This window comes from Chelonoidis abingdonii, chromosome 2 (genome assembly GCF_003597395.2).
Source record: "Chelonoidis abingdonii isolate Lonesome George chromosome 2, CheloAbing_2.0, whole genome shotgun sequence".
Classification (NCBI taxonomy): Eukaryota; Metazoa; Chordata; order Testudines; family Testudinidae; genus Chelonoidis; species Chelonoidis abingdonii.
The window spans coordinates 169209276-169233245 of record NC_133770.1 but is presented as its reverse complement, the minus strand read 5'-3'; the positions used below and the strand labels follow the sequence as shown (position 1 = coordinate 169233245).

The 23970-nt window shown below is 39.4% G+C and overlaps 1 protein-coding gene across 1 annotated transcript in view; it reads left to right on the top strand.

Annotated features, from left to right (window-relative positions):
- The first annotated feature begins 3807 nt into the window (after window positions 1–3807).
- CDH9 (cadherin 9) overlaps window positions 3808–23970 on the top strand; it is a 119955-nt gene continuing 99792 nt past the window's right edge. The window contains exon 1 of the mRNA XM_032777706.2: window positions 3808–3966. The gene's annotated coding sequence lies outside the window, so the exon portion shown is untranslated. The remainder of the gene's footprint in view (window positions 3967–23970) is intronic.

Sequence of the window (23970 nt, the reverse complement as noted above, 5' to 3'; positions counted from 1 at the left end):
TCTCATTCATAGATTTAACAAGCTCCATTTTAAGACTCTGTTTTAAGACTAAGACTAGCCCTCACCATGGGAGGCAAGTTTGCAGAAATTTTGGTCATGCCCAGAACCCGCCCCCCCCAACTCTGCCCCCTCAAATTCCACCTCCACCTGCTTAAGGCTCTGGGCGAGATTTCAGGGGGGAGGTCTGGGGTGCAGGTCCTGGGCTGGGGATTAGGGTGCAGGAGGAATGCAGGAGGGGTGCAGGCTTTGGGAAGGAGTTTGGGTGCTGGGTGCAGGCTCCGGGCTGGGGCACAGGGTGGGTGTGCAGGAAGGGATGAGGGCTGCAGGCTTTGGGATGGAGTTTGGGTGCAGGCTCTGGGCTGGTGGTGGGGATGTAGGAAGGGGTGAGGGGTGCAGGCTCTGGGCTGGTGATGGGGGTGTAGGAAGGGGTGCTGGGTGCAGGCTCTGGGCTGGGGCAGGGGGTGGGTGTGTAGGAGGGCGTGAGGGGTGCAGGCTTTGGGACAGAGTTTGGGTGCAGGCTCGGCTGGGGTGGGGGTGTAGGAAGGGGGAGGTGGTGCAAGCTGGGGCAGAGGATCAGGCTGCAGGGGAATGAGGGTCGGGGCTGATGATGAGGGGTTCATGATGCGGGGGGGCTCAGAGCTGAGGCAGAGGCTCAGGGTGCAGAGGGATGAGGGCTCTGGCTGGGGATGAAGGGTTTGGGGCTTTGGAGAGGCTCAGGGCTAGGGCAGAAGAGCAGGGTAAGGGCAGCCTGCCTTGCCATTAACGGATGGCAGGCGCTAGGACCCTGGGGCAGCAGACAGAAGTTCTGCTGGGAGCCAATCTGCGAGCAGGCAGGGACGTGGCAGAGGGGGGACGCAGGGGGAGGGGTGGAAGGCGGAGGCCGGGACCCGCTCCAGGCAGGGACGCGGCGCGGTTGGGCGGGGCGCTGGGGGGAGACCCGCGGGGGCCGGGGCCTGATCCAGGCAGGGCCGGGGGAGAGACCTAGCTCCAAATATTGCTGGAGCAGGGCACCCGGCCCTGAATATTCCTGGAGCCTGGGCACCTCAAGACCATATAACTCGCCGCCTATGGCCCTCACTACCCCTACTCCTCTGATGGTTAGAAACCTTCTCATTCCCAGTCTAAGTGTATTCATGGTCAGTCTATACCCATTTGTTCTTGTGTCAACATTGTCCTTTAGCTTAAATAGCACAGCCCTCTCCCTGGTGTTTACCCCCTGATATAGTTATTGAAAGCAACTGTATTCCCTCATAGCCTTCATTTTGCTAGGCTAAATAAGCCAAGCTCTTCCACTGTCTTCTCATAAAACAGGCACTCCATTGTCCTGATCATCCTAGCAGTCATTCTCTGCACCTGATCCAGTTTGAATTCATCTTTCCTGAACGCGGGTGACTAAAACTGTGTATAATATTCCAAATGATGTCTTACCAGTGCCTTGTACAGTAATCTACATCCCTACATCTACAGGAAATACTTCTCCTGATACATTCTAGGATTGCATTGGCTTGTTTATTCAATTTATTTATTTATTTATTTTCAACAGCTGCACCACACTGTTGCCTCACAGTTATTCTGAGTTCTACTAATACACCCAGGTTTTTCTGGTCCTCAGATGTACAACTGAGTACCACTCTATTGTACACAATGAGCCCCTGGCTTACAGCAGAAGTTCTTATTGTTAGTCCCTTAATGCATGACCTTGACGTTTGGACTATTAAATTTAATATAATTTCTATTACTCCAGTCCCAAAGGTCATCAGAATTGCCCTATATAATATTCTGCTCCTCCTCTGTATTGTCATCTTAACACTGCTCTTTATTTCAGTAAAGTTTCTCTGCAGTGATGAGCAGATTATTTCTCCCTTAAAAAGCCAAATCAATAAACCTCATACTATTTCACAAGTATGAACTGGTGTCAGTACTTATATATGAGTAGAGCCCTACCAAATTCACAGCCATGAAAAATGTGTCACAGACCATAAATCTGGTCTCCTCTCCATGATATCTGGTCTTTTGTGTGCTTTTACCCTATACTATACAGATTTCATGAGGGTGACCAGCATTTCTCAAATTGGGGGTCCTCACTCAAAAGGGAGTTGTGCGGAGGTTGCAACATTATTTTAGAGGGGTCACGTTATTGCCACCCTTACTTCTGTGCTGCCTTCAGTGCTTGGTGACCGGAGATCGATGGGCTGTTGGCCAGGGGCCCAGCTCTGAAGGCAGCACCCTGCTAGGAGCAGTACAGAAATAAGGGTGGCAATACCATACCATGCCATCCTTACTTCTGTGCTGCTGCTGGCGGCAGCTCGGCCTTCAGAGCTAGGCTCCCAACCAGCAGCAGCCACCGCTCTCCAGCTGCCCAGCTCTGAAGGCAGTACTGCTGCCAGGAGCAACACAGAAGTAAGAATAGCAATACCGCAACCCCCTTTACAATAACCTTGCGACCCCCACACAAATCCTTTTTGGGTCAGGACCTACTATCATAACACTGTGAAATTTCACATTTAAATAGCTGAAATCATGAAATTTATTATTTTTAAATTCCTATTACCGTGCAATTGACCAAAATGGACTGTGAATTTGGTAGAGCCCTACATATGAGGTACTTTTGCATCTCTGCATTTGAAACACAAGTACACTTCTAAATTAGCCAAAGAGTAGGAACATAGGCCTTTTGCGCTGTGTCAGTGGTGCTCCCCATAGACATTTGGCTATTTTGTTGTTGCCCTACACCATCCACACACGCCCAGTAAAAGGTATATTTGCAGCGTGGATGGACCATATTCTGCACCAATGATCCTGACCAGTAACAGTCCCTAAGAGGTCTTTACAAGTTAATGGTAACCATGATTTATGCCAGTGGCTGAAATAATGCCCAGCTGTCTCTGGCTGAAGCCACTGGCTGCCCAAGGGATAAGAGAGCAAAAAGATTGGATGCAGGGATGGGGTTTATATTTATATTTCCATTAGTTCTGTGGTCTATTGAGGCCATTATCTGATGCTTCAGACATAGGTGCAAACCAATCAGAACATATCTAACTAAACATGTACTGCTATACAGTTGGGGAGGTAGGAAGTGGGAAACAGAGATTCCTTCCTGTCCCCTGTAGGTAATCAGACTGCACTGTGAAGCAGGAAATTTGTTTACCCTTAGCTGGCAGAACTAAATATCAGTAATTGTGCTAAAACTCTTAACCATGACAAGTGAAATATTCTTACTAATGTGGCATTATATGCATTTGAGGTACAATAACACTCCCATCATTTACTAATCTGTGTAAATGAATCTAATGCTGTAAACTTGGGAACGGGTGGGGGATCTTCTTCACCTTCTTCTTCTTTCAACTTCAAATCTTTTGTCCCTGCACTGGCACCAGATAATATCAAATTCTTCAGTGTTTCTGTGTGCACAAATGGCATTGAATCGCAACGATAGATAATGTGGGTAAATATTTTCTCCAGATGATTTACAGGTTACAGACATGCCTTCATCTTTATTATTAAAATTGAAAACAGATTAAACTGGACTGATTAACTGAGACTTCAAACCCGGAGGCTCATTCTATCAAAAGGGGGTCTTTGACAAAGCCCTCCTCTCGGTAGCCTCCCACTGCATTCACTTGCAAATCACTGTATGCCTGGCAAAGCCTGCACTCCCCTCAGCCCCAAACCTTCTCATGTTGAGCACTGCGGCTCCATCAGCAGCAATATCTCTCTGTGTGAGGGACATTTCTTATTAATCATGGGCACTGAATGGAAACCAATCAGATAGAGAGTCCCTTTGGCTTCAGTTCCCTGCCTGCCTGAGTTAAAAGTGATTCTGGGAGAGAGGGAGCCCCAGTTAGATGCAAGTACATCCAGCAGTGGAGATACTGTAACAGGCAGCAGAGGGAAAGCAGGCAGAGAAGCAGCACTGAGCAGTGCATCACAGAGCCAAGCTAGATTCACTTTACATTGGTGAATAAGGTAAGAGGATTAACTTATTTTAGCCGTGGAATTACTGGCAGCTAAAAGTGGAAACTTTTCTTTAAAAGAAGTTGTTCAAAGCAGTAGTGATCCTTGATTATTACATTTTCTGTTCAGGTTTGATTTATTTTATTTTCTGGAATAAGGGGGGGCAGGATTTTAAGATGTTGCTATAAAAATATTGTAATAGACTACTGAAAGTTGAAACACAAAACTTGCAATGCCTGGTTAATTTCCTTGAATATTAAAATATATACACAGAGACTGCTTTATGTATATTAGGAAGCTTTATGCTATTATACAGTGTCAACATACAGTAAGTTCTATTTTATTTGCACTTTAACTGTATATCCTAACATTTTTATGCAGGGTATTCTCTCTCCTTTTCTGAGTGTTAACTGCAGTCCCCCCTATCTTTGACTTCTATTTTTATTAAAAGGTTATAGTCAGAATTCATTCTAAATAAAAGGATAAACAAAAAGCAAGTTTTAGCCGTTGATCTGAGTGAGAAAAATCCCTATCTCTATAAAAAAAAATTCCGTATTTTATATGTAGTTGATACAGCAGAAAAAATGACAGTCAGTTAAAATGACTGTTAGCATAAGCTTCAGGGACCTGGAGAGGTAAAGGTAATGCTCCTTGGGATATTCTGAGAAGCAAGTCAAAGACAGCCAGCTTAAACTATAAGGCTACTTCCAGAAGTGCTAACTAACTACCTAGCCAACATGATATTTAGAAACAGCAGACTGGATAGAAACCAAGGCAGAAAGAATGAATGGCACAGTTGATATTTTGACTTCAAAGTAACCTGCAGAATGCAATTATCTGATAAACAACATTTTTTACACATACAAGAAACATGCAATCACATCAATTCAATTTCAGTGAGCATACAAGTCTCAAACAAAGAATGATGAATACTAATGTTAAGGAAATCAATATTCCTTGCAATAATGTAGTAGTGTGAATACTGTAGCAATGTGCATACTGTACCAATTTATCCTCTTGCAGACAGGTGAAAATAATGAGTCACGATAATAGAATAGGAGCTCGGTTAGGGTAATTTCCTTTTGCAGCAGACAAGTTTACAACCAGGAGTCCAATCCTGCTCCTAGTAAAGTCAGTAGCAAAACTGCAGTTGACTTTAATATGAGCAAGTTCACGCCCTAGAGCAATGCACTTTACTTCAAGTTTCTTATGACACAGGTAAGCCATGCACTTAGAATAGCTTAGCCAGTAGGGTCAAACATCTTTTTTATTAATGATACTGGTCATAATAGCGGAGTTTGTTGAGGACAGGTGTGGGTTTTTTTTCACCCCTATAAAGGATATTAATTAAATTTTAAACATGAATAGATATACAATTAAACATTTAGACCTTGTGCTTTACATTTTGTTGTGGTTATTTAGAACCCCACGAGGTGGAATGTAGTAAACGTAATAAATGTGCATTTGCTGCTATACATGGAGATATGGCATTTCAATATATGGTACTGCCATGTGGATTTACAATCTAGTAGTTTGGATTCAAGGTGGGATTACATAACATATTGCCACCTACTGTAATGTTTTATTAGCAATAATATAAGACTTTTACATAAACAGGCATGTTATGCAGTCAAACAATTATAACAAAAGCATGTCCCTTAAAAGATGAATATTGTTAATCTTAAATGAAAAAAGCATGTCTTTTTTATTTAATACTGTAAACCACCAAAGTTATACCCAATATAGTTGTCAAATCTCTGTTTTTCTCTTGATATGTTTGGACCAGACAAATATTATTTCAATAATCACAGTTAACTATTATACATTTGGGTGCATGAAGGGATAACACCTATTATTATTTTGATAAAGGCTATAATAGGGATATTAATAACATGCAATGTGTATTATATAGGTACAAAAAGAAGCTGAAGACAAAATACAATGTGGCAATATAATATCCTAGTCTCTCTACATTTTATGTTAAGACTCCTTCATGTTTTCTGTATAGGAGCTTTATAACTTGCCTGATGAATTGGCCATTATGAATAAAGACCGAAATTCCAGATATCCAGACTTCAGGAGAACAGCTTATTTATAGAGGTGTGCATATTCTTTTCATCTGAATGCTTGTCAACAAGGACGTTAATTATGTTGGGCTGGCAGAAATACTCCATGATAATTAGATCAACCAATGAGAATAATTTAGTTCCCCAATTTAGGTGCCAAATAGAAAGTAATTACTTAACTCAGATAGCATTCATAAGGCTATGAATAGAACCAAACAACTTACTAGTAACATCTGATTGTGTCTGGAAATCCTTGAAAAGTGAAATGGTTTCTGAAAACCTAGCCAGCCACTAGGTCACAGGTATTCAGCTGGCAAAAACTGTATGATGTGGGTGTGGTAAATAATATGGTTCAAAATTTCCTCTGAAGATCAGTTTGTTCAGGAGATGAAATGTGGTAAATTAATTTCAGTTCCATCTGATGAATAGTGCCAACAACCTGGCATGATATGACCCTTAAAGGCACATTATTTCTGGTATTTTGCTTTGATTTTAGGAGGACACAAAAGATGTAGCAGCTGTTTTAAAATACAGAATGGCTATCCTGTCTTTATTTCTTCCTAATCAAGCTTCTGCCAAGTGCTCAGTGATGTGGCAGGTCCTTATTAGAAATGAACACTCTGTTATGTTCAAAGAGTCATTGTGTAAAAATTCTCACAGTTCAAGAAGAAATCTTGTGCTCATGGAAAATCAGCTGAACAAGCCTGGAACTGGGATAGTATTGTATTAATTCCCCATTTCCTCAGTGTGTACTATTTAACTGTAGGATGCTACTGAAACAAAAACCTACACAAAGATGTTTCTACTCTCATCAGAGTGCCTTCTGAATTTCTAGGGCTTGCAGCAGGTGATATATGCAAATGGTATCTGGAGTAGCACAAATATTTGAACATGAATAGGGATGTCTGAATGGAAGCTGACTGCATTTTGTGTGTGAGAGTTTATGAAAAGTAATTTTGGGAAACTAAAACCCAGATTCCCTCAAAAGGAAGAAGTAAAGTGAAGGGAAATGACTCACAAATCTGAACAAACAGAATACGAGGAGAAGCAGTCATTTCTTTCACATTTAAACAAATATCAAATGGATAGCAAATTTTGCTGTAGGATAAAAATAACAGATTATTGTGTTGTCTTTCAGGGATCGATAGTGGTAAAAAGATCTATAACTTAAAGTCCTCTCACATTAGAAGCCCACTATATTTTTGTCTCGAGTGATTAAACAAGAACGTACCATTTTGATCAGATGACCGTTCATGTCAATCCTAGTGGACCTAAGCTCTGCTCCTTGGAATTCCATGGAATTTAATGAGAATTTTATCGCTGACTTCAATAAAGGGAGGATAAGAGCCATAGAAAATACTACGTATATATAGGTACAGCTTAGAAGAAAGTTCAAGACTGAGAAAGTGCTAGAGACAAATAATTGTTCAATCCTGTATGGAAAGGAGTGGCATGTCTCATTTGCTAATAATAGTAGAGAGGAAGAATTATTCAGTGTTTATGACAGTAGCCTAAGATTTGGGAAATCCAGGCTCAGTTCCCTGCTCTGCCACAGACTTCCTGTGACAGTTTGAGCAAGTTTCTGTGCCTCAATTCCCCATCTGTACAATGGGGATAGTAGCATTTTTCTACTTTATTATAGTGACTTAGCTCTTATATAGCACTTTTCATCTGTGTATCTCAAGCGGCCTGACAAAACAAGAGAAGTAGCACTATCCCCATGTTGCAGGTGGGGATACTGACACACCAGAAGCTAAACTGACTTGCTCAAGATTACACAGCAAGTCAGTGGCAGAGTTAGGAATATAAGCAGCATCTCCACTCCAATATCTTATCCATTACAACACTGCCTTCGCATGATAAAAATCTGCTCTTTAATTATTATATTGTCTTTTATGAAATCTATTATTTCAAAACAATGTTTCTATAGCAGCAATATGGGAATGCACAGCAACTTCCCATGCATGACACAGTATGTATTCTGAAACCAGTGAAATGCAGCTTCCTATTTAGATTTCATACATTTTGCTAACAGATTATCTAGAATATAAGGGACAACTTGCATTTTAGACTGAATTTTCCCTGTCCCAAACATGGCATCATTGTGGCTTTGTTGTTATAAACTACTGATTTCAAAAATGCCAAATCATAAAGACTCAAATGCGTGAGTGTACATTTGTTCGCTATTAAATGTTATCCACATTGTTCTGACCCCACAGATCTTACTCAAGGGAAGAAAAAAAAACATATGTCATTGTACAGTGACCCAAATTTTCCCTCAGACACATAAAATATTTGTAAATGGCTCATTTAAGCACCTGGAAGAAGAGCTGTTGAAGTCTGCACAGTGGTCTAACACCACTGAAAGAGAAAAAAAGTATGGGTAATGTATCCATGTTTGTTAAAGGAAAATGAAGTCATCATTAACTATACCAGTAGACCTTCTCAATATTATTCTTAGGGGCAAATACTCAGCTGGTACAAATCATAATAGTTCCACTGACGCCAACTTACACCAACTGAGAATCTGCCTCTCAGTATCTATGCCATCTGACAGTTTATACAGGCGTATTTCATTTATCCCATTAGTTTTGGAAATTGAAAATCAATTTCACGGGTAATGAGTTGATCCAAAACCCACATTTTCTGCTGATGAATAACACACTTTTTGGCATGTCTTAAGAAAAAAAATCAGTGAGTGTGAGAGTGTAAGTGTTCATAAACACAAATTAAAAGGCATTCCTTGTATCAGACTCTAAAATCTTCATATGAAATTATCAGCATGGTTAATATCTTCCATTTTCCCCCTTCTTCCATCATTCAATATGTTATTCACCTCTTGATGAGGAGGTGAAAGCCATTCATCCATTACATATGATTTGAGATAAAAGACAAAATGCCTAGATATTATGAAAGCAAATTGGATTATTTTAAAATCCAGCATTTTCATGTTATGATATGATCAGAAGGTGCTAGTCAACTGGTGAAATATAAATTTAATGAATCAACATAATCTCAGGTCATGGGTGGAACTTGTCATTTTTATTGAGCCAAGCATGGTTCAGGCAACATCCTGGAAGGAATGATTAAAAAAATCAAATTTAGGTGAAAGCAAGCACCAAACTAAAATGGGGTTCCTTAGTATTTTACAATGCTACTTCTGTCAAACAGTGAATCTATTTACTTATTCATGCTGCTCTTCATCATAATTTGATAAAGCAAATATCCCATTTGATATTATCAACACATGCTTGCTTTCTTGCTTCCTTTCCTTCTCATCTACCTGTTTTGTCTGTTTATTTGAATGTGTCATCAGTGAAACCTGTGGAAATCAATCTGACCTTGCATTACCCAATAGTCTCTTGTAAAACTTGTATTTTCAAAAGCAGGTTTCTATAATCTTATTTATCAGAAGGCAATATAGAGGTTCTACCAGATTCTTCAGCACTTACTTGCAGAGAGTAGTATTTAGTAATCAGAGTAGTCCCATTGAAGACAATAGAATTACCTTTGTGAGTACACACCAGTCATTGTAAGAAAGAGTTGCAGAATCCGGCTATTTAAAATGACCTCTCACTGATGATAATAATGCACGATCCTGTCACATGGAGTTATAATAAATATCACATTGTGGAAAATATTTTCCCCCTTTTTTTCAATGTCTGAAATAGGTCTAACCTTTATTTCCTTATGCAAAATAAAATAAAATAAATAAATAATCCACAAATTACATGAGCCTGAAGGAAATAATCAGTCTTAGACATTAATGTTTATTTCTGATCCTTTTTTATTATATTCATTATTATTATTATTTAGAATCTATATTGTGGTAGTGCGTAAGAGTGCAAGTCAAGGAGCAAGACACTATTGTGATAGGCACAAAGCCAAAAGATGGTTCTCTTCCCCAAAGAGTTTACAATCTATGTGACATACCTCATGTTTCATGTCTAAAACATATTTTTGGATGACATTTATATCTTTCTGTAGAAGGCAGTGTGGCCCAGTGGATTCCCAGCCTTGTCACTTCTTTTGTAAAACAATTTAAGCTCTATAGGCATAGCATGTTATAAAGAGCTAGATATCTATTTATTATTATTATTATTATTATTATTAATATTATTATTATTTTTAACGAGACAAGGAACACACATAACTTCAAAACAGTGGTTCTCAAACATTTTCATAGCATGGTTCACATTTTAATACAGAGATTGCTTCAGGCATCACCTACCCTTTCATTCACAATCCCCCAGGCACCTCCTTCCTATCCATGGTATCATAACATCTCTGTGGCAAACATGCAACTGTCAACATGTCAAAGGAATATTAACAAAAGTATTTAATATACTTTTAGCTTCCTTTTAATGTAATTTGGAATGTGGAAATAAGGACAGGGAGCAACAGCCACACGTGAGCAGGCAACTTTCTGCAAAGCATCTGCAAGTGCTCCGTGTCCCACCAGAGAACAAGAGACCACAGTTTCAGAACTTCTGCTTTAATGTGATTATTCAGTAATGGTAAAAGTGTCCCTGGGGGTTGCAAGGTTGATGAGAAGGGGTTTGTCAACACCAGAGATTCATTATTTATTTGGAATTCAATACAACAAAAGGATGCTTGTCTTGGCTTCTAAGCACCCTTTGCCATTAATTAAAATATTAATGAACATTAGTGCAAATATGCCATTCAAGAATCATTACAAAACCTAACAAGCACTACATTCTGTCTTGCCTCATCATATACCAGGGTTTCTCAAACAGGGGTCACCGCTTGTATAGGAAAAGCCCTTGGCGGGCCGGGCCGGTGTGTTTACCTGACCCGTCTGCAGGTCCATCTGCGGCACCTCCGCTTCCAGCAGCTCCCATTGGCCCAGAGCAGCAATCAATCCGCGGCCAGTGGGAGCCGCGATCTGCCGGACCTGCGGATGGGGCAGGTAAACACACCGGCCTGGCCTGCCAGGGGCTTTCCCTACACAAGCGGTGACCACTGTTTGAGAAACTCTGCCATATACCCTACACCACATCACAATCACCAGTCTACACACACATTAGTGAATTATCCTTTCCCATCTGGAGATCAATGATTGAGACCAAATTATGGCACATCCTAATAACTAGCGGGCATCAGCACATTATCAAAATGCCACACAATTTGATGTAATTCTTAAAAAGATGAATCTAGGTAAATAATGGCTCATTAGTGGACTATCAAGTTGCTATAAATCAGGACTGAAATACCTTGGCATTTGAGTGCAAACCCCTGCCAACATCATCTCTAGTCACTGCTACTTTCCCCTTTTACAAAAAATGAATTAATGGCTACATTTGAATGCAAATATGTCTCAAATAAGAGCCTACACACTAGTTAGCAGCCCCATATTGCATTTTTCACTCAAGTATTTTATGGCTAGACGGACACACCAATTTTAGATAACAATAGTTTTCCCTGAAACCCATTGGTTTTTAAATGATCTGTTGAAAATTACTTGTAGGTTGAAATGTACCCAATGGCTGTCCAGATATTCTATTGTGCTCTAACACAGGTTATTGGCTATCTTTAGCTCCTTGTAAAGCTGCACAAAAATGGCTGATAGCACCATGTTAGTGATGCTCTCAAGTTATAAAGACAAAATTTGTACTGTAATGACCATAAACACTTCCTTCCAGATGGAAAACAGTGACAGAGGCATCTGCATGGTTTTTAAATTCTTAACCAAGAGCAGTATTTATGCTCAAAGTTTACATTTTGTCTGGGACTGAATTAAGGCATAGGCACTATAGGCCCAAGCCTAAAGTCCTATTTCTTATGATGAAAAATGAGAGTCTTGCCTTTCTTTCTTTCTAAGTAAATTACTTGCTTCATGGTTTTGAAGAAACACTTGAAAAATATGAACCAAGTGTAACCAATGCAGTAACATCTGCTTAGACTGCAGATAGCCTAAAACAACAGCTCTGAGAAGCACGAACTGACACACATATCTCAATAGGGTGTTATGTCCAAGATCTACTGCCCTGGAGGGCCATGCCTGCACTGTCCCTGCAGGGAACTCTACATGGGGCAGGAAGAGAAGAGTGCATTGTGTACTTCCTCACCCACCAAAACATATACATCCAGGTTACTTCAGTAAATAATAAGAGGCCAACTTCTTCCATTCACAAGGGGAAGAAGGGGCCCTGGTACCTCTCCTAAAGGGACAGGAGAGTACCATGCCACTGTCTCCTGAGAGTACCTTCACACTGCCACTCCAAGAGTATGAGAGCAGCTCTGCAGGGGCGAAGCCACAGGAGGCCTCAAATTGTCATGTTCCTATGGTCCTGGATTACCTTAATCCAGCCCTGATTTTGATGCAGTACTATGGAATGCTGCACTATTGTAGAGGCTAAGTGATCCACCGTTGAAAGCTTAACAGCTAGACAGTTTGCCTACACAGTTTTTGCATCAGTAGTGCCTAAGCCTCTGCTTTATAAAGTATGAAAGCTGCTATATAAAACATTCTATTAAGGGATATAAGTAGGGGGAGATTGCTGTAGTAATGGAAAATAAATGAGCCACATAAATTTTCTGCTCCCCCCACCTCAAGTTGATTAGCACAAATTAAATTTCATGCTAGTCCGCCTGAGCAGTTAGTAGGAAACAAATCAATCCTGAACTTCCGGTGACTGTGGTAAAAATATGTTTGTAATGTATGCATGGCATATAAACCATGCATGTACTTGCATCATAATCCACTGGCATGACAAAATCCCTATGGAATATATCCTAGCCAGGATCAGACTATGGTGAGATGGCTAGATGTTTTGGGCTAAGGGAAAAATCTGCTGGCTACCTCAGGTGTGCAGCCTTGAGCAGCAAGCCCAGACTAATAAATATCACAGAGGAAATCCCAGGGAAATAGCTGCTCTGCACACACTATCAGTGCAAATGGAGAAAGTTTAAAAGATTAATAACACAATTTGCTAGTAATAATACCTAGCTCTTATATAGCACTTTTAATCAGTAAATCTCAAAGCCCTTTACAAAGAAGGTCAGGATTATGATCCCCATATCATACATGAGGAAATTGTGTCCCTAAGAGCACTTCAGTGCCAGATGATACTGTTGTCATGATATTTACCCGAAAGATGGTATGTAATATATCATGTATAAACTAATAACTCACTGATTATTAATATTCTTGTGTGATTATGTACGGTTAATCCACAAAAGTCTTTACAGATGTGCTGGAAATATGAGACTAAAATGTTTTTAAACCTGGCACTTTGCGGGGGGGAGGAGGCTGATAATCAGATTTTCTCCAGCCAAATAAAAGAGGCCAATATCTCAGAAGAATATATTTTAAAGGTTTACTGGACTAGAGAGAGAGAGATCGCAAACCCTTAGAGCAGGGGTTCCCAAATTTGGTTCACAGCTTATTCAGGGTAAGCCCCTGGCAGGCTGCAAGACACTTTTTTTACCTGAGCATCCGCAGGTACGGCCACTCACATCTCCCTGTGGTGAGCCGTTTGCTATTCCTGGCCAGAGAGAGCTGCAGGAAGGGGCGCGGGCTGGGCCACTGCTTCCTGCAGCTCCTATTGGCCGGGAATGGTGAACTGCGGCCACTGGGAGCCACAAGCAGCCATACCTGCGGGCTCTCAGTTAAACAAAGCGTCTCGTGGCTTGACAGGGGCTTACCCTGAATAAGCCATGAACCAAGTTTGGGAACCGCTGCTCTAGAGTTAGCTACCTCTTGACGAAACAAAGAAACCAACACTATCACTCTGTAAGGGTGGATCCCGGCTGGAATAGCCAGCCATGCTGGAGAAGCTGCTGTAAGTAGGGAAGCCATCTTGAACAAGAACTAGAGCCGATTAAGTTAAGTTTTAATCTTAGAAGCACATTTTAGTTTTGTTTGTTTGTAACCATTTTTATTTTTATTCTTTCTACGTGGTATCACTTAATCCTATGGCTTTCTTGTTAATAATCTTGTTTTACTTTTACGATAAACCACTAGGTGTTTTGTTTGAAGTGGAGGGTTTGTGAATCCCAGCTAATAAACTGCTGTATACAGTCTCGTTAAGGGTGCTGCAAATTTGATAAAGGTTTGCGAGAGAGGCTGAGTACTGCAAACAGATGTCTGGGAAATTTGTGAATTGGAGTTCCCTGACTGTTATCTGCTAGGCATGGTTTGAATGGGCTGAGTCCTGAAGAGTTTGCTGGCAAGGCAGACAATATGGTGTCTCAGGAAACTGATACATAGTTTAGCAACAGCAAAACTGGCACTTGTTGGGGTGGTAACACAGTGGCTCACAGGTCTGGGAAGCACTATCACAGAAACTGAGGCACAGAGAGGCAACTTACCCCCAAAAATATAGTAGACCAAGTGCTAGAGCTAGGAATAGAACCCAGTCTTCTGCCAGTTCAGTGTTGTATCCATTATGCCATACTGCTTGGTCAATAATTGGACTGAATATACCCTGACTCATCACAGCCAGCACATCATCTACTCCAACCAATAGGTTAGCTCCGAATCTTCTATTTCTTGGAGAGGTGCCAATGAGTCAGGCTCACTCTAAAGAACAGTGATGCAGTATGGATATACCTGAAAAGTTTCAGAGATAAGCATCCATTAATTCTCCAATCTCATAACATCTCTGCCAAACAACAGGTGTTTGCTAAACTCTTATCTGAAGAATAGTGAATTTCTTCCACTTCATTTCCTCGAGGGGCCAGTCGGCCAACCTGGTCTCTTCTTGTGATGAATGACAAATCTACTGCCTACACCTTAGTGCACCCAGAGCCAGAAATGTCTGTTATTTTCTACTGAAATGCCCTTTTAAAATTTGAATGCAAGTGTTAGCAAATGACCAAGACAATCTCTAATATTTTGTTGGTCCTGGGAAGAAAGGAGGGAGTATAGTAACCCATGCAAAGTTTTTTTTTTTTATAATGTATTTTATTTTTCTCTGACTCCTCCCAATTAATTGCAATTAGATTTTTCTGTGTAATAAAAACAAGGCAGGTGACATTAATTGTGTTCCTATTTGGCAAATGTTTCCATCACAAAACACACCACTGGACTGTGGGAATATCAGCAGAGATCAATACACAAATAGATCTGCTAAAACTGGTCCACAGAGATCAAGACTGAGACATGATGAATAGTGTAGGAAGCTATTAAAGCTGGTATCTGTGATATACTATATCTCGTTCTCTGGGTAAATAAAGGATTATAGGCATTAATAATAAAAAGCTATCCACTACCATCTGCATTTACCAACAGTCATTTTCTTATGTGCAGCTAAAAGACAATCACACATTCCTCAGTCAAAGATACAAGGTAGAAACCCCCCAGAAAATGAGAATCCTTCATAAGTGGTCATTAGAATTGTGCACATATATGCACTCCTCAAAGCCCCTTCTTTCTTGCACACAAGGCAAAACCAAAATGGATGTCTTCAGTAGTTTCACAGAAAGTAAATTTGTTTATGATTCCACCCCAATTTTTCAGTCTTCTACACAAAAGAAGATTGTCATTTCTATAAGCAAATAAAAAGGAATAATTTTTGTTTTAAAAAATAGTGACAATTCTGTAACTATGGCAAAACTTCTCTTTGGGGGAATTGTAGCATATACAAAACTTCATAATTATTTCAAAGGTAGAATCTCATTATTTCTTACTGTAAATCACTGTGCCTGATAGTGGAAATGATTTCACCTATTACCATATTCATGAAATCTAGCAAAAGCTCCTGAAGCCCTTTGCTTACGTCTTTTAAAATTCTGTAAACAACAATTGTTGGTTTTCATTGCTCCATCGCTCATCACTTTTTTGTGAGCAGATGTTCATTGTTCATCTGCTTAATATTCTCTAAAATTACTTGTAAAACTAATCCAAACAAAACTCATACAAAAAATATGCATAGATTAAACAGAAGTGCATCCATACATTAAAAACCCATTAAATTAAAATGTCAAAGAGGAGAATAAATTGACATAAGAGTGAAGAGTCATGCTCCCTATAGACCATACACTGTACTCAGTTTCTTACAGGATAGGTCCTTTGTATACACTGGGAAGGGAACACATCACCCCAAAGAAGTGTCGACGTCCAGGAACAATGTCATATCCCTGTCCTTCGGCTGACCGCACAGCAGGCCACATACACAATGAGGAGAAGTCTGCACCCCCCCACACACACACATCCTGCAACTCATGGAGAGACTGATCTTTACTGAACTCCCCCTGGGTCAATACATTTCTTAAATATTGTGCCATTTAGGAACAGGCACATATGAGTTATAAAGCCTATTTGTAAAAATAGTGACGTGTTAGTAAAACTTAACTACAGCATCTGCTATTAAATCTATGCTTAGAGATGGAGGTGGGTGGGGCAGGTTGTAAGGACCACCAGGTGTTTTGTGCTGGTTATAAAGAGCATGGTTTGTCAAAGTGTAGATTACCAAGCTTCTACCATGTGGCATTTATCCCCACTGAGAATAACTGGCTGGTGAAAAATAATATTACTCTAATCCTTTAATATCAAAAGCATTGCCCTTTCTTGAAATCAAAAGTAATTGACTTTTATACATTGGGAAATAAAGCCAGAGAGCCCTTTTCTGCTAGAATGGTGTAAATGATGTAGAGAAAACAAAAGTAAAATTTTAGGAATTTGCATCAGAAAGAAACTGCTAGTAACTGGGATTATCATTATCAAGTGTTAAGTGAATATGAAAATGCACAGTGAGACCACTTGGTTTTACTGCTCAGAGTATGGTAACAGCCTGCATTAGGGATTAAAATTTGTGAAAAATTATAGGTGATTAAATGTATATTACAGGTCTTAACTCATATAATCAAAATATAAATAATAAACTAGAACAATTCAAAGATTTGTTTTACTAAATCAGTTGCACCAAAGACACACAGTAGATTTGTTTAAATCACGAGGAAATCCCAGGTATTACTCTCTGAAGGAGGAAAAAAATCTAGTTACACCGAAAGACCAAATTCTTCAGTAGTAAGTATATTTGGTGAATTTAAAGTTACTAAATAAGTCAGTGAAAGAAATGACTAGGGTCACATAGTAGTGAATAATAGGAAAAAAAATTTTCTGCATACAAAGAAGCAAAATAGCACCAAAAAGCATTTGCAGCTTTCAACAGAGGAAAACATCCAACAGTTTCAGGTAAAGCACATTTGCTATGCAATAAGAGTTACAATGTGAAGATAAACACTGATAAGCTATTGTTCAAAATGTATTTGCTTATTTCCTCCCCCCAAAATGTGGAGGACTAGATTTTCTCAAAACGATGATACCTGAGGGATAGCTGGAGATAAAGAAAGAAATAAAAATTTCTAGTGATGATCATCATCATTTCGTATTGGCTTAATGGTTGTTGATAATGTAATTTTAAAAATAATTAAACTAACTTCCACGCAGCATAGGGAAAGGAATGCACACCTCATCCATGAAGGTCATTTGGGTGTGGGCATATGCAAGAGAGAACCAGAGGAATACATTAATGAGTTCATATGAATAAACAGATTGCAGATATGTCTATGAAATATTCAATATGTCATACATTGATCACAACAGTTTAAAGGACTTTTATATCTTCACCAAGTACCATAAAGCCTTTGTGTTCAGATTTTCTTAATGAAACAATGATTCATTATATGAAATGTATCTCTGTGATGCAGAATTTCTGATAAAGTGCTTTCAGATCATGATCCTCAATAGATGATGCAGAAAAGCTATTACAACTGGACAGCAAACCCATTTCCCTCTTGGGATGTGAATAACCCAGTGAGAATATGACAAAGTGGCAAGCAGGATCTTCACAAGTACTGCTCAAAGAATATTCTCCTGGTCTGCAGATGAGAAGCAACCACCTAAAGGACATACAAGTCACTTTGACCATGTTACCCCTCTCTTTATCCAGTTATCAACGATTGCCTCTGATTGTACCTATGATGTCAGCTTCCATTGCCCACTTGTTAAATTTTCAAATAAGTACCTTGATGCTTTCTCCCATAATGTCTCACAAGTTTGGGACGTGTTTCCCATAAACATCCACAAAGCTACCTCATTAATGATCTTGAAATCCTTTCTCAAAACTCTCCTTTGCCATAAAGCCTACATAAGAACATAAGAACCGCCATGCTGGGTCAGACCAAAGGTCCATCTAGCCAAGTATCCTGTCTTCCGACAGTGGCCAATGCCAGGTACACCAGAGGGAATGAACAAGTAATCATCAAGTGATCCATTTTCTGCTGTCATTCCCATTTTCTGGAAAACAGAGGCTAGAGACACCATCCCTGCCCATCCTGTCTAATAGCCACTGATGGATCTATCCTCCATGAATTTATCCAGTTCTTATAGTCTTGGCCTCTTGTCATCTTGGCCTTCACAACATCCTCTGACAAAGAGGATCACACGTTTACTGTGTGTTGTGTAAAAAAATAATTCTTTCTGTCTATTAATAATGCTATCTATTGATTCCATTTGGTGACACCTAGTTCTTGTGTTATGAGAAGGAGTAAATAACACTTCCTTATTTATTTTGTACACACCAGTCATGATTTTATAGACTTCAATCATACCCCCCCTTAGTCATCTCTTTTCCAAGCTGAAAAGTCCCAGTCTTATTAATCTCTCCTCAGGCAGAAGCCGTTCCACACCCTTAAGCACTTTTGTTGCCCTTTTCTGAACCTTTCCAATTCCAATATATATTTTTGGAGATGGAGCGACCACATCTGCATGCAGTATTCAAGATGTGGGCATACCACAGATTTATGTAGAGGCAATATGATATTTTCTGTTTTATTATCTATTCCTTTCTTAATAATTCCCAACATTCTGTTCACTTTTTTGACTGCCACTGCACATTGAGTGGATGTTTTCAGAGAACTATCCACAATGACTCAAAGATCTCTTTCTTGAGTAGGAACAGATAATTCAGACACCATAATTTTATATGTATAGTTGGGATTATGTTTTCTAATGTGCATTACTTTGCATTTATCAGTATGGAATTTCATCTGCCATGTTGTTGCCCACTCACTCAGTTTTGAGAGATCCTTTTATAGCTCTTTGCAGTCTTCCGGGGACTTAACTATCTTGAGAAGTTTTATATCATCTGTACATTTTACCACCTCACTATTTACCCCTTATTCCAGATCATTTATGAATATGTTGAATAGGACTGGGCCCAGTACAGATCCTGGGAGACACCACTATTTACCTCTCTCCATTTTGAAAACTGACCGTTTATTCCTACCCTTTGTTTCCCATCTTTTAACCAGTTACCAATCCATGAGAGGACCTTCCTGCTTAACCCATGACTGCTTACTTTGCTTAAGAGCCTTTGGTGAGGGATCTGGTCAAGGGCTTTCTGAAAACCTAAGTACAGTATATCCACTGGATCCCCTTGTCCATGTGCTTGTTGACCACCTCAAAGAATTCTAGTAGATTGGTGAGGCATGATTTCCCTTTACAAAAATCCTGTTGACTCTTCCCCAACAAATTATGTCCATCTATGTGTCTGACTATTTTGTTCTTTACAGTTAATTCAGTGACGTAATCCACTCTATAGTGGTAAAATAATTAGGAGACCTTCCACATGGAAGGTCACATTGTCCCCTCTCAGGATAAAGGGCAGAGGAATGAGCCCAGTAAGGGAAATTTCTGTAAGTATTTCCTCATGGGAATCTCTCACATTGTCCTTTGGGGAAGAGGGGCACAGCTTCTGTCTTCACCCAAGAAAAGGGTGGGGGTCCCTAGCACAAACTTTGTGCATCTGTGGAAAGGCATGAGTGTAAAGGTCATGTGTTTCTACACTGGTTTGGGCTCCCGGCAGGGATCTCTCACCTCCCTGGCAGTGAAGCTCCACCTTCAGAGACTCTTCCTAGGCTGTAGAAACCTCCCCCTAAAATTGAAACATAGTAAAACTGGGGCGGGGGGGGGGGGCTAATATCTTTTTTCTTTAGGTGAGGTACACACATGACTAGAGGACTGACAACATATGTCACCACTCCTAAACTCATCCCATCAACTCCTACCACTCCAACAATGCAGATCTCAGACATTCATTAAGGGTTTCACTAGTTTCCATGTAAAAAGAAGATATGCATGTGAAGGCCCCCCTCTTCATATGGATCTAGTGGGGTATGAGCCAACTCAGAGAGATGAACGGCACTGATGGATGTGGTCAGCTTGCTGTTCTTATTTTTAAGAGGGGACTCAATATTGTATCATGTTAATATTAGAGTTGCTCATTCTGCAATAGTCTTTCTTCTGGAAACTTGGCCTTTTGGCCAGGTCCCCATTTAGCCCACCACTTCTGGGGTTACAGAGTCCAACAAGACTACTGTCCAAATGCCATCTCCAGAAAGCGGTCAGCCAAACTCTGTGCCAGTGGCGAACCCAGGTCCACCTGCTGTACTTGATTCGGGCCCAGGAACCCTATGAGCCAGCAGTCCTGTTCTGCTCAGTGCCTGTCTCTCTTGCTATGTCCCTGGGCTCCTGACTACCCAGAAACTCTCTTGAGAATGTAGTGTTGGTAGGAAGCTTCAAAACTTCAAAAACAGACTCCAATGTGAAGCTGCAGAACTGGAATTAATTTGCAAACGGGATACCATCAGATTAGGCCTGAATAAAGACTGGGAATGTTTGGGTTATTACAAAACCTAAACCTAATTTCCCCAATACTAATTTATCCTTACTGTTACTCACACCTTCTTGTCAACTGTCTGTAATGGGCCACTCTCTTACCACTTCAAAAGTTATTTTTCCTCCCTTGGTATCCTGCTGTTAATTTATTTATCTTGTTAGATTGACCTCACGCTTGGTAAAGCAACCCTCATCTTTTCATATATTTATACCTGCCCCTGTATTTTCCACTCCATGCATCTGATGAAGTGGGTTCTAGCCCATGAAAGCTTATGCTCAAATAAATGTGTTAGTCTCTAAACTGCCACATGGACTTCTCGTTGTTTGTCTGTGTTCTGTTGTTTTTACCAAACACACCGTGCAGCACCACGGAAGACCTTTAAAATGATATGTAAATATATTGTAAGAGAATCAGGAATGGGTGATGTACAAACCAGCCAGAGTTTGCTTCTCAAATAAATTTTTAAACCAAACCTATATTGTAATTCATCAGTTTTCAAAAGGGGAAACCAAACGTCCAATTGACAACTCAAGGGTCCATCCTGTCACCACCCCCTCTTTTGTCAAAAGTTGCAGGATACCTCTTCTTATCTATAGGGGTATTCTGGAGGTCACTGAAAATAGGAGTAGCTTTTGGGAGAGAATAAAGGGAATCTCCGGAAGAAGTTAAGAAAGTACTATACATCTATCTACTCCTCTAGTGTACTCCTAAAAGGCAGACACCTTTGTTTACTGGCATCCCAGCTGAAAGAACAATCCTGGCTAATGTTTGGTAAATTTCTCAGAGTGTGAGTAGAGATTTGTGGATACAATTTGCCTCAAAGTAAAGTCTCATTTTAGAAATAATAATACTTGATACTTCTGTAGCACCTTCCATCCAAACAAATCTAACAGTGCTCTGTAAATATATATATATATTTGGCCCACAACCACCATCACCTCTTGTAATATTTTTCTCCATTTCATAGAAGGGGAACTGAGGCAGAAAGAGACAAAGTGACTTTTTCAAAGTCACATAAAAGGAGTCTGGCAGAGTCCAGAAAACCAGAAAGAGCTCCTGACTCCCAGTCCTCTTTCTTATAAAAAGATAATGGATATTTTTTTCCTTTCATTGAAGTGTGCTTGACATTCAGTGTGACTTTTTCACACAATTCTAGTTAAAACCACTAGATCAATGAACTGGTTAAATTATTTGTACTGTGTTGCTTATGTATATAAATACATAAGAACAAAAACGTCAAAGGAAAATGAATGTTTACACTGAAAATACAATGAAAATGGTATGCAAGTATACAGGCACATAAAATTGAAAAATAAAGCATAATGCTATGGCTCCCCCTTTTGGATAGCAGATATCTAGTATTTATTTGTAAGAAAACTCCGTATATTCTCAGCACCAAAACATTATACAAGCATCTAAGTTTTCCTGAGATACTATTTAATGACCGTGGAAGATAGAGTGAATAAAACGTGTTTTTTTAACAGTTTCTTGTAAAATATAATCATAATGCACATAGAATTTGGGCACTGAATAAAAATAGACATGCTTTTCCCACTTAGTGTTTTGACTACATTTTCCATGAGATGTTTTAAAATATTAGTGCATGGTAGCAACTGTAAAAACTGAAAAGTAACAGATCCTATTTTTCCAACGAAGTCTGTGTTGTATTTTAAAATAAGAGTATCAAGGGAATATACATGGGGAAACATTTTTCACTAACTTACCTTTCAGACCAATATATATAAATCTATTAAAAAAGGCAAATTTTCTCCTTCTCTTAATATTTTGTCTTCATCTACATCACTAAAACATAAATCAATTGTAGATTTTTGGGGGTGACGGGAAGGGGGCAAATATAGGTTTGATAAAATGTGGCCAGATCCAAAGGCCCCTGAAAGTTTCAAAGAATTTTGAGTCAGTCCCTTGAAGAAGTACATTAACAGACTGCTTGCTACTTAGCATGAATATTTATTATTGTAAAATAAATGGCCATTTAGAGAGGAAAAAAAGTCAAAATGAAGTTAGAACTTAATAATTTAAACTAAGGGCCAATTTCTGGTCTCAGTGAAGTAAGAATCCAAGCTCCCATTTACTTCAAGTCTTCACCCTAATATTGTGACAGAACTACCAAAGCATGGAAATAAAAGGGCCTATATTTGATCCTTAACTTGCATTTTGGGTTCCTAGGCTTTGCAGCATACCACCAGACTCCTGCAATAAACATCTAAACACAATTCTAGATTTAAGATGGTTCACTAGATTCAATTTTCTAAATTTCCAACTTTCTAGTGCTGTGTGTCAACTAGGAATGTGAATTTTTTTGGCAAAAATTTTATATGAAAAATTTGACCTTGTTTCTCATCAAAAAGTTCAGCCAGCCTGAGTGTCAACTAAAATATTGGTGTTACTTTCTCTTTGAACTTTTCCACTTCTGCTTTCTGATTATTCTTATAGAAAATGTGTGCATGTACATAAAAAGACACACTTTTTCCACAGCATCTTAAAAGACTTGTGTAGCACCCTTTATTATCCAGACATCAGACCACACTGATGCTCCATTGAACATTTAAAGGTCATATTATTAAAGAATGTTATAGATTTATATCTTTTACTTTTACAACATTACATCATTATGATTATGTCACTATATCATTACCTTCACTTTATTGAATTAATAATTCACTAAAAGTTAGCCAGCAGGGCAATAACATTTCAATATACTTTATTATTTATTGCTAAATATTTAATAGTAATATTTATTACAAAATGTCATGTCATCCACTATTGTGATCAGGCAGTTTAAGGTATTTTCTCTGCCATGAACAGCTGCCTCTAGTTAGTTCACTTAAGTCCTTTAGCCCTCAGCTTGGAGACTCCTATTTAAGAACAATTAATGCTCTTTTGGGACAGCTGCAGTAAAACCATTTCAATAACTTCTACTGCTTAACCCCTGCCTGAAATCATTATAGTCTATAGTGACATCATGATTTGATGCAGTAGAAATGGTTAGGATGTCACAGAGGACGGAGACATCACCCAGGTACTGCACATAAAAATATCCCTTCCCACGGAAAGCAAGGAAAGAGATAATCTATCTTAACATAATTGTCTCTTGTACTTACCTATGCATTCCCGATACTGCTATTTCTTTGTACAGGGCTAATTACTCTATGATGTTTTAGGCCTGGTCTACACTTAAAATCTCTAGCAACCTAGACACATTGGTCAGAGGTGTGAAAAATTTCACACTCATATCGACCTAACCCCTGGCCTACCAAGCTATCATGTCTCAGAGAGGTGGC